A 9,443-nucleotide genomic window follows, 5' to 3' on the forward strand; every position below is an offset into this window, starting at 1 on the left:
GTGGCGCATTGGCGCCGGCATGCATGCGGCGGAAATTGGGGGGCGTGGCCGTCAGAGAACCCGACAGATTCTGAAAAACCGTGGTATTTAAAAAAAAAAAAAAAAGTGTGGCTTGACACGCGCTTACCTGCACCCAGAATAGGATGGTGAACTCCGGCGAACCAGCGACATCTGGTGGACATCGGGCGCACTACCTTTGTGAATCGCCGGAAGACCCGAATCCTCGACGGAGAACGCGCCGCGGGGATCGCATCAGGACCGGGTAAGTAAATGTGCCCCACTGTGTTGCACCACCGGGAGATGAGTGAGTAGACCAGTGTCAGGTTTCTTTGGTATGATGCAGGTCAACATAATAATATGTATTTGCCAAATCAGTCCCTGTCCCATGGGGCTCACCATCTAATCAACATACCAGTATGTTTGGAATGTGGGATGAAACTGGAGGACCCGGAATCTCCCCCAGAAGACAATAAAGACTCTCAAGATTTTAATGGACATATACCACCAATGAGGGAGCGTGCATATTTTTTCTACGGACAGAGACAGGAGGCGCTCGGCTGGTGGAAGGTGGAGCGCCTCCGTCACATTTGCATGAAGTTATAAAGTCTTTATTTTCGTGTAGTAGACATGCTGGAACGTGGCAGGACTCCCCCCACTCAATGCCTAGAGAAACAAGCATGTATTTGGTGACAGTCTACCTCCCCTAAATGTGGTGGTAGAGGAGCTTTAACACCCTTTTTGGACATTCCGTGCCCCTGGGAGGCTGCTAGGGCTTCTCCCCACAGAGAGCCAAATCACTGAACCTGGGATAGGTCAGACTCCTTAATGCAAGATGATGGAACAGCGGTACCGATGCCAAGAAGACCCAGCATCTATGCTTCCCGTGTGTCTCCATATCCGATGGTTTCAATACAAATGGAGAGCCAGGTGGTCATATGTCCTGCTTCGCAAATTCCAGAAATATAGCCAATACCCGGCTATGACACGCCATAACTCCCTTATAAAGTTGTGTCTTCACAAAGTTTAGCTGTTCTACTCGAAAAAAAACCTCTCTATTGACCCTATACAACATGTGAAAATCCACTTCTCAAAGCCTTCGAGGTCAGACCCCCTGCGGGAGAGATATGCATGCAAATAAGGTCCTATTTTGAGCCTTCATCTGCACTATTCTCAACCCCCTCCCCCCCTTAAGAGCTAGAGACTAGGGGACAACACTTCCCTGTGTTACCCGCGCCCTTCCACTACCTCCTACTGCAGGGACAACCCATCAGTGTTACTGTAGTCATGCCCCTTCTAGTGGTAAACACATTTTGGAACCAGATATGGTGTGTAACCAGCTGAGGGGATTGTGGTCCATCTCCCAGTGAAGTGGCACCATGCTACAGGGCCCAAACAAACACCAGCCATAACTTCTCCATTGTTGAGTAGGCGACAACCCAGTCTTCAGTGGCCAGGAGGCAGTAACAAATTTTTTCTCCAATTGATTGCATATGGCAGCTTCTTTTTTTATGATGTGTTAGGGTCTTTGCCAGGGTGCTATAGTGGGGAACATCAGCCAACTCGCCATCATGGTGACCATGATAACGTGAGCCATCTGTAGTTCATGCAGAACCATGAGGTCTGGTCTTTCTTTGGATCAACGAGTACAGGTGAGACGCAGGCGTAGCTGGACGCTTGGATGACCAACAGCTTTAGCATTTTGTCAATCTCTTGGTACATGATGTGATGCTGCACCTCCAGGGAGACCTTATACGCTGAATGGTGGATCGGTGGGGGAATGCGTTTGTGGGATCCACTTGCTGTATAGGCAACTCAGTCTTTCCATGCTTGTTGTCGAAGTACTCCCTGAAGGGCTATAGGATTGCGCTCAACCGAGACCATAGCTCTGCCAGAACCTGGTTGCCCATCTTCATGGATCCAACCACCTTAACCTGGGTGAGCATATCCAAAAGGGTCTCTGCCTTCCCATCAGCAGTACTGAAGACAATAAGACCCAGCTTCTATGCTTGCTGCAAACGCAGGAGTGTGTGGAGTCATCTCCAAAAACTGAACAGGTTTATGACAGGAGGAGTCCTGTGCTTCTGCTGGTGGTCAAATACAGAGACTGTATAGATGATTATACATATTGTGCATAATCCATAATCTACAGCAACCAAGCAACAAGCTTTATGGAGTGGTCATTTGATAGACTTAGAGAAACTCAACTGAGTTTTGACTTCACATTACAAAAAATGACCCTTCTATATTTCTACACATATTTGGGAAGCCTGGTATGGAAACCATAAGAGATCCTATGAGAAGATCCGTCAGGGAGTGAAGGGAGGTGCCGGATTCTAAGGGGTGAGGCCGGGTTACCGAACTCCAATCAGGAGGACGCTGGCCCTATAAGTCCTGAGAAGTCGGCGCCCCCGCTGCTAGGGCGTGCGCGGCCTGGAGGGAAGGAGGCGTGCGGCCTACATGCCGGGACCCGAGCAATTTGCCTGGAGAGGTGAGTAGGGGACGGGGAAGACAAGGCGCCACGTAGGAGGACACGGGTGTACCCGCGATCTGTACCGAGGATCATGAGTACGGCCGTGACAATTCACATATATTAGGCATCATATTCATGTGAGAATTTGCAGAATGTGAAATGAGGTAAATTGCAATTGCCTGGTTCATGGTCTGAACATGAAAGTGTGAGGACGCATCGGTCCAAACTCCTCTGTACCCCATCACATTTTTTTCATCAAACTGGGGAAGTGTTTCTCAGTCCCTGGTTATCCCTTCATCAGAAGATGCCAGACCTTCCCTCGCGCATACTGCCACCATTGGCGACCGCTCTTCATCCACTCCACCTCTGATCTCCCTTCCAATAGCAGAACGTATAGATCGAGGAGCTCCACATCTTACGACTACCTCTCCCAGTACTTGCTTTCGCGGTTCTACCTACATCACAGCAGGATCTACAAGCTCTATCCACTGGAGCAGTGATACACCGGAGTCAGGTGGCCATCTTGCATATGCCAGCGGTCAGCAGTGTGCCCACCAGGGCTCCACCAGCAAAACTCAACCTCAGTGGCCAAGCGCCCAACTCTCACCCTGCCTCCGCTTTCACCTCACTAATGGGCACCACGTACCAGCGCTGAAGCTCCTACCCAACCTCTAAACCCTCACCTGCAGCCAGCCATCCCTGGGCCTTCCCCTGTTCTCAGGCCTCCTCTCCTGGGCCCTTGGCCTCCCTCAGTCTCAACCCTACACCCACCAAGGCCAGGGCCTCAGAATAATCCACCATTGCAGAGAACTCAGCTTCACCCATTATATTCTCCTCATCCTCTATCATGGCCCCTACCTCTGTCTTTCCTGGGAATCCTCAGTCTTCCATCAGGCCCTCGCCCTCTCTAACGTCAAACTCAGGAAGATACACTCCCTACAGTGCAGGATATTAAAGCCTTACTTTCCTTTTTACCTAGTAAAGAGGATACATCGCAATTCGCTTCCCAAATCATGGCAGAATGAAGACAAGAGTTTGCCAGTCTTCCCTCCGATATTACATCTGTGACCAAGAGAGTGGATGACTTATATCAGGAGCAATCTTCTACTTACCTAAGCCTGGAATTGCAGCAGGACACTGTCCAACATCATCATACACAGCTATAATCCCTACAACAAAACTTGATCGACAAAGAGAACAGAAGCAGACGTAACAACTGAATTGGTTCAAACCACCTCCCTGTTCTCTACTGTTTCACCGTTTCGGATGCATATTATACTTTTTCTTGCCATGGTGACAGGGTGTCTGTAGGTGTATGTGAAGTTTGTTAAACATTTCCTTTAAAAATCTATAAAAAAAACTCTTGTTATCTGCTCTTATTAACAAAGATCAAGTGGGTTTTGTTCCAGGTAGGGAGGCCCGCAACAACTCCCCAAAACCCTGGACATAATGCACCATGCCTAGACCAACAAAATACCTGATGAACCTCTCCTTGATGCCGAATAGGCCGTTCATAGGATCTCATGGCCTTCCCCCAGACAGACCTTCTCCAATATTGGACTTGCCCCAATCATTACATCCAAAGCACTATCCCTCTACTACATGCCATCAGCTAAGCTCAATATCAATGGTATCTTCTCAGACCCTTCGTCCATCCACAATGGCACTTGCAAGGAGTGTCCTCTCTCCACACTTCTCTATATACTGATAATGGAACAACTCCTGGGGGCCACATCAGATCCCCTATCCTCCCTTCCTACCCCGATGACCGGATTGGACAACTCCGGCCATTGTTCCAACTTTAAGGTCAACATGTCTTAGTGAAAGCTCCCTTCCATCATCGTTCCTTCCATACGTTCTGGTTTTCCTTTTGTATGGGAGTGGTATTAGATACCTAGGGAAAAATTTCACCCCCTATTGCCCAGATTTATAGAAGACCTGGCGACACGGGAAAAGAAAGAATTCTACTGGTTTAGGCGACTAGAAAATGTCAAGGTGACTTTCTTACGCAGCCTGCTCAACCCCATACAAAACATCCCGATCTTTATAATCCTGGCCCTGACGAAGGTCCAAAAATGCTTAACATCCTTTGTCTGGGTCCCTCTGGGTTAAACGGTACATACAAGTCTGTTCCAAGGATAGGGGGGGGGGATTGCCAGACTGCTACTTTTACTATCAAGCTGCAGCTTATCTGCCTTCTGGATTTTTTTCATAATAAAACATCCAAGACGTGGGTAACTTTGGCACGAGGAATATGTCCCAAAGCGCTTTCCACCATTCCCTGGACTTGGTTCCCAGATATCCAAGACTGTACACCCACTTCCTTCACTATTGCTCGTGGATTCTGAAGGGGATGATTCCCTGATCGACCCAAAAGGACCCTTGCTTTAGATTATGGACAATCTCACTTTTCAATCTGGAATGACAAGTGGTTCATTTGTCAATGGCTCCCGTAAGAAACCCCTTAGGTTCTCCCATGTGCTAGCGGATTCGACTCTCCAACCTCTACAGTTCCTGGTTCCTTATGCGCCTATCACCACAAAACACCATCTCCAATATAACCAATTCAGACACTTCTATGACATCATGCTAACCTTTCCTATGCTCTGTCAGAATATTTAGGTGTGCTCGGCCTCCACTTCCACTCCTTACTGTACAAAATGCTAACCTCTTCGAAGTCTACTCCCCCCCCCCCATCTTCTTACTGTAAGCCATGGGTGGCATGTCTGTGATCACCACCAGGCAACAGGAGACAAGTGACAAGATCCTGACTAAATGGTACAGAGTGCCATCTCCTGCACAATTAGTACCATGAGGTCCCAGATATCTGTTGGCGATGCCGGGTCAGCGAGGGTACTAAGTCACTTCTCCCCTTTCTGGTCTACAATAATTTCCTGCATGCATAAGGTCACAGGTTCCATTATCCTGAACACCCCTGAGGTTAATCTCCTGCTCATGTTTGAGATGTCGGCAACCAAATATAAGTCCCTCACCCGTCATCTTCTTCAGGTCGTTAAGACCTAAGAAATGGCAATAACAATCTACCATTGATATCTCAGTGGTTAGCAGAAATTATTCATTTACGCATGCACCCACGAAAAAAAAGGAGGGTGACAAATGACGCTGTAGTGTGCCTCAACTCCTTGGAGTGTCACCTAGCAACTGATCCCCAAATACGGACGGCACATGGATGCCACAGTGAGGGAAGATGTATTAATATTTGGGTCTTTAGACCAGTGCACAGTAGAACTAGACAGTAAATGTGGTGCAGGGCATTTCAGGTGCAAATCCCTCAAGGTTCTTGGTATAGACTGATTGGTACATCTCGCCCATTGTACGTTTCATAAAACGCGATTGTACAGTCCCCAAAATGGTAGCAATGAAAAGGTCAGCAAAAAAATAACACCTTACACACCTCGTAAACTGAAATTTGAAAAAGTTATTAGCGTCAGAATATGGCAAAATAAAGAAACTATTATTTTTTGTAAAAAATGTTTACATTTTTTTAACCCCGGGTATATGGTGAGGGCTCACAGGCTGACCAGAAGAGGATAGGTGGAGGAAAAAGGACGGGTGAGTACTTATGAAGGGGGCTGGGCTGATCATTCCATTATTGGGGGAATTGCTCTGCTGGACACTTCAATCGTTTGGGGGGGGGGGGGTGGACTGCTGTGGACATTGTATTAATGAGGAGAGGATGCTGGACACTTTATTTTCCCAGTTTTTTGTGATAAAATTAGGTGTCTCCACTTATACATAAAAGGGAAGAATAACCCACAAGATACATGAAAGGCTCTTACCCTCCTCTGTCACTGATGAGGGGATTTCCTCTCCGCTCCTCCTTCCACCACAACTTTCCTGGAAAGATCCAACATGAAGGACCTGAGAAAACAAGGAAATGTCTCCAGAGATTCTCTTATATCCAAGTGATGGACAGAAACCTCCAGAACCAGGAACTAAGGGGAATAATCTCCTGCAGGAGGAGACGGGATCCACATTCATCCCAATATTTTACACATCAACATCAATGTCCCGGTTATATTACTGCATAACCCGATGTGACCCGATCCTGAGGTGGAGACTCATGGACACCAGGGAGAAGATTATTCACTTCTCCTGCTCTTCTACCATTTATAGTTATGTCCAACCAACATCTCCCCATAGACCCTCCACCCACTGCTGCTGGAGAAGGTCAGTAGCTTCATTACATCCATCTATAGAGGATTCACAGGAACCTCAGCTCCATCTACCTGATGATCCAGTGGGACGTTCTCCTCCGGCTCATCTTTAATATCTCGGGAATCTCCAGGACTGGGACATCTCTCTGGTTCCTCTTTGATATCTCGGGAATCTCCAGGACTGGGACATCTCTCTGGTTCCTGTGTAATATCTCGGGAATCTCCAGGACTGGGACATCTCTCTGGTTCCTGTGTAATATCCTGGGAATCTCCAGGACTGGGACATCTCTCTGGTTCCTGTGTAATATCTCGGGAATCTCCAGGACGGGGACATCTCTCTGGTGGATTTCTCTGACTGGATCCATCTATAGGAAATATACACAGTGACTGATACATTGTCTATATGTGATGATGAGATGATGGAGGAGGTGACCTCACACCTGCTCTGTCCTCTATAATCAGGAAGGTCTCCTCTTACCTGGTGATGTGAGGGGCTGGTGGTCCTCCATCATGATGTCCTTGTACTGGTCCTTGTGTCCTTCTATATACTCCCACTCCTCCATGGAGAAATAGACAGTGACGTCCTGACACCTTATAGGAACCTGACACCCACAATGACACAGTCATCACCCAGACACCTCCCTTGTGTTATTGTACAATGTCCCAGCATTCCCGGCAGCGCTCACCTCTCCGCTCAGCAGCTCAGTGATCCTGGAGGTAAGTTCTAGGATCTTCTGCTCATGTATCAGTGAATGAGGTGGAGGCTCGGTGATGGGGCTCTGTGTCCATCCTCCTGACACACGGGGGGTCACACACTCACCAGACGACTTCTTCACTACTGTGTAATCCTGTGTATGGGGAGACACTGATCACTACATAGATCCTAAGAATCCTTCACCTCTCCAGCCATTTCCCGCTGTTATTCCTAGAGATAAGAGCCGTGTCCTGGGAGACTCTCACCTCTCCGGTTATCAAGGAGATCATCTCCAGGGTGAGCTCCAGGATCCGGGCCGCCATCTGCTCTCTGTCCTTCTCCCGGATCCCTGGTGGATCATTGATGGAAAGGATCATCTTTAGGAGAAACCTCTGGGAGTCCTGGATCTATAGAACCTGAGGAAACATGAGAAGAACTAAGAGCAAACTCTATATGAAGCAATTGTGTCCATGACATGTGTGATGTGACAGATGGGGATTCTCCAGACACTGGAGGGGAGGTCACTGGACTGAGGGAGGAGGGATGGCGCTGGACTGTGCCGCTCCTCACTAATAGCAGATACTGTAATACAGTTCCAGTAAAAACATCAGTGATACATTAGGAGAATTCAAACAATTACAATCAAACAAAAAAGAATACGGAGATGAAGATTATGGACATTCAAGGAGCAAACTTCTCTGATTAGTGTTAGCGCCTCGTTCCAGTGTGGTCCAAGTCTAGTGCATCCCCAAAACATATGTATTAATCGTCCTCATCTACCCCACACTCAGGGCACATTGCATTGTCCTGTGCCCCTATTTTCCGCAGGAGAGCGGGAGATTTCTTTGCTCTGCGGATTAGCAGGAGTATTAGATGCTTTCCCCATTGATGCCTGTAGGGGGGATTTCTGCAGGTAGTTTGGTAGCAGAAGGTTGTACAGTGCGGACATAAGGCCTCAATAACCCCAAAAAAGAGAGGGTCCTAACTGTCAGTGCCACTCCTTTGAATAGTGTAGGTATTGATAGAAGGATCGGTGGGGCACATTGTCAGGCACCAGGGGTAGAGGATCCGCTGGACCACCGCAGACGATGGCGCAAGCCGACACCTGGGACCGGAGTCTAAGTGGTGCCCGGTTTTCACCAGAGCCTGCCGCAAAGCGGGTTGGACTTACTGCGACGTGGTACCACCAGGTGGCTCCACAGACGCGGTGGTGGTCAATGCGAAGTGCAGAATTATCAGGCAAACTGGTGGTCAGGGACAGGCAGCACGGGATCAGAGTCAATAACGGAACTGGGGTCACAACGGGAATTCGGAATACAAGCAAAGGGCTTCAGACAAAGGGCTGTGAGGCACAAGGATCCGACTGGGTGTCAAGGGAGAGGTCAGGCTTTATTATAAGTGGTCAACCAAACACAGGTGCGCTGGCCCTTTAAATCTCCGGGAGCCGGAGTGCGTGCACCCTAAGAGACACAGATGTACGCACCGGACCACCAGAAGGAGAGCAGAAGTGAGTGATCCTGGGAGATCGCTGGGGCACAGAGAGAGGCACGAGTGCACCTGTGACCCCTTACAGTTGTTTAACTTCAGGAAAGACACCGCTGTGCCATAGTGGAGAATACAACCCGGGAATACCACACACTTCATGCCATTGTCACATACACTACTGGAGCATGCTGGGAGTTGTAGTCCCTCCATATAGTGTGTGTGAACTCCTGGAGCATGCTGGGAGTTGTAGTCCCTCCATATAGTGTGTGTGAACTCCTGGAGCATGCTGGGAGTTGTAGTCCCTCCATATAGTATGTGTGCTCCTGGAGCATGCTGGGAGCTGTAGTCCCTCCATATAGTGTGTACTCCTGGAGCATGCTGGGAGCTGTAGTCCCTCCATATAGTGTGTGTGCTCCTGGAGCATGCTGGGAGTTGTAGTCCCTCCATATAGTGTGTGCTCCTGGAGCATGCTGGGAGTTGTAGTCCCTCCATATAGTGTGTGCTCCTGGAGCATGCTGGGAGTTGTAGTCCCTCCATATAGAGTGTGTGCCCCTGGAGCATGCTGGGAGTTGTAGTCCCTCCATATAGTGTGTGTGCTCCTGGAGCATGCTGGGAG

The sequence above is a fragment of the Engystomops pustulosus genome, chromosome 2, assembly GCF_040894005.1.
Source record: "Engystomops pustulosus chromosome 2, aEngPut4.maternal, whole genome shotgun sequence".
NCBI lineage: Eukaryota > Metazoa > Chordata > Amphibia > Anura > Leptodactylidae > Engystomops > Engystomops pustulosus.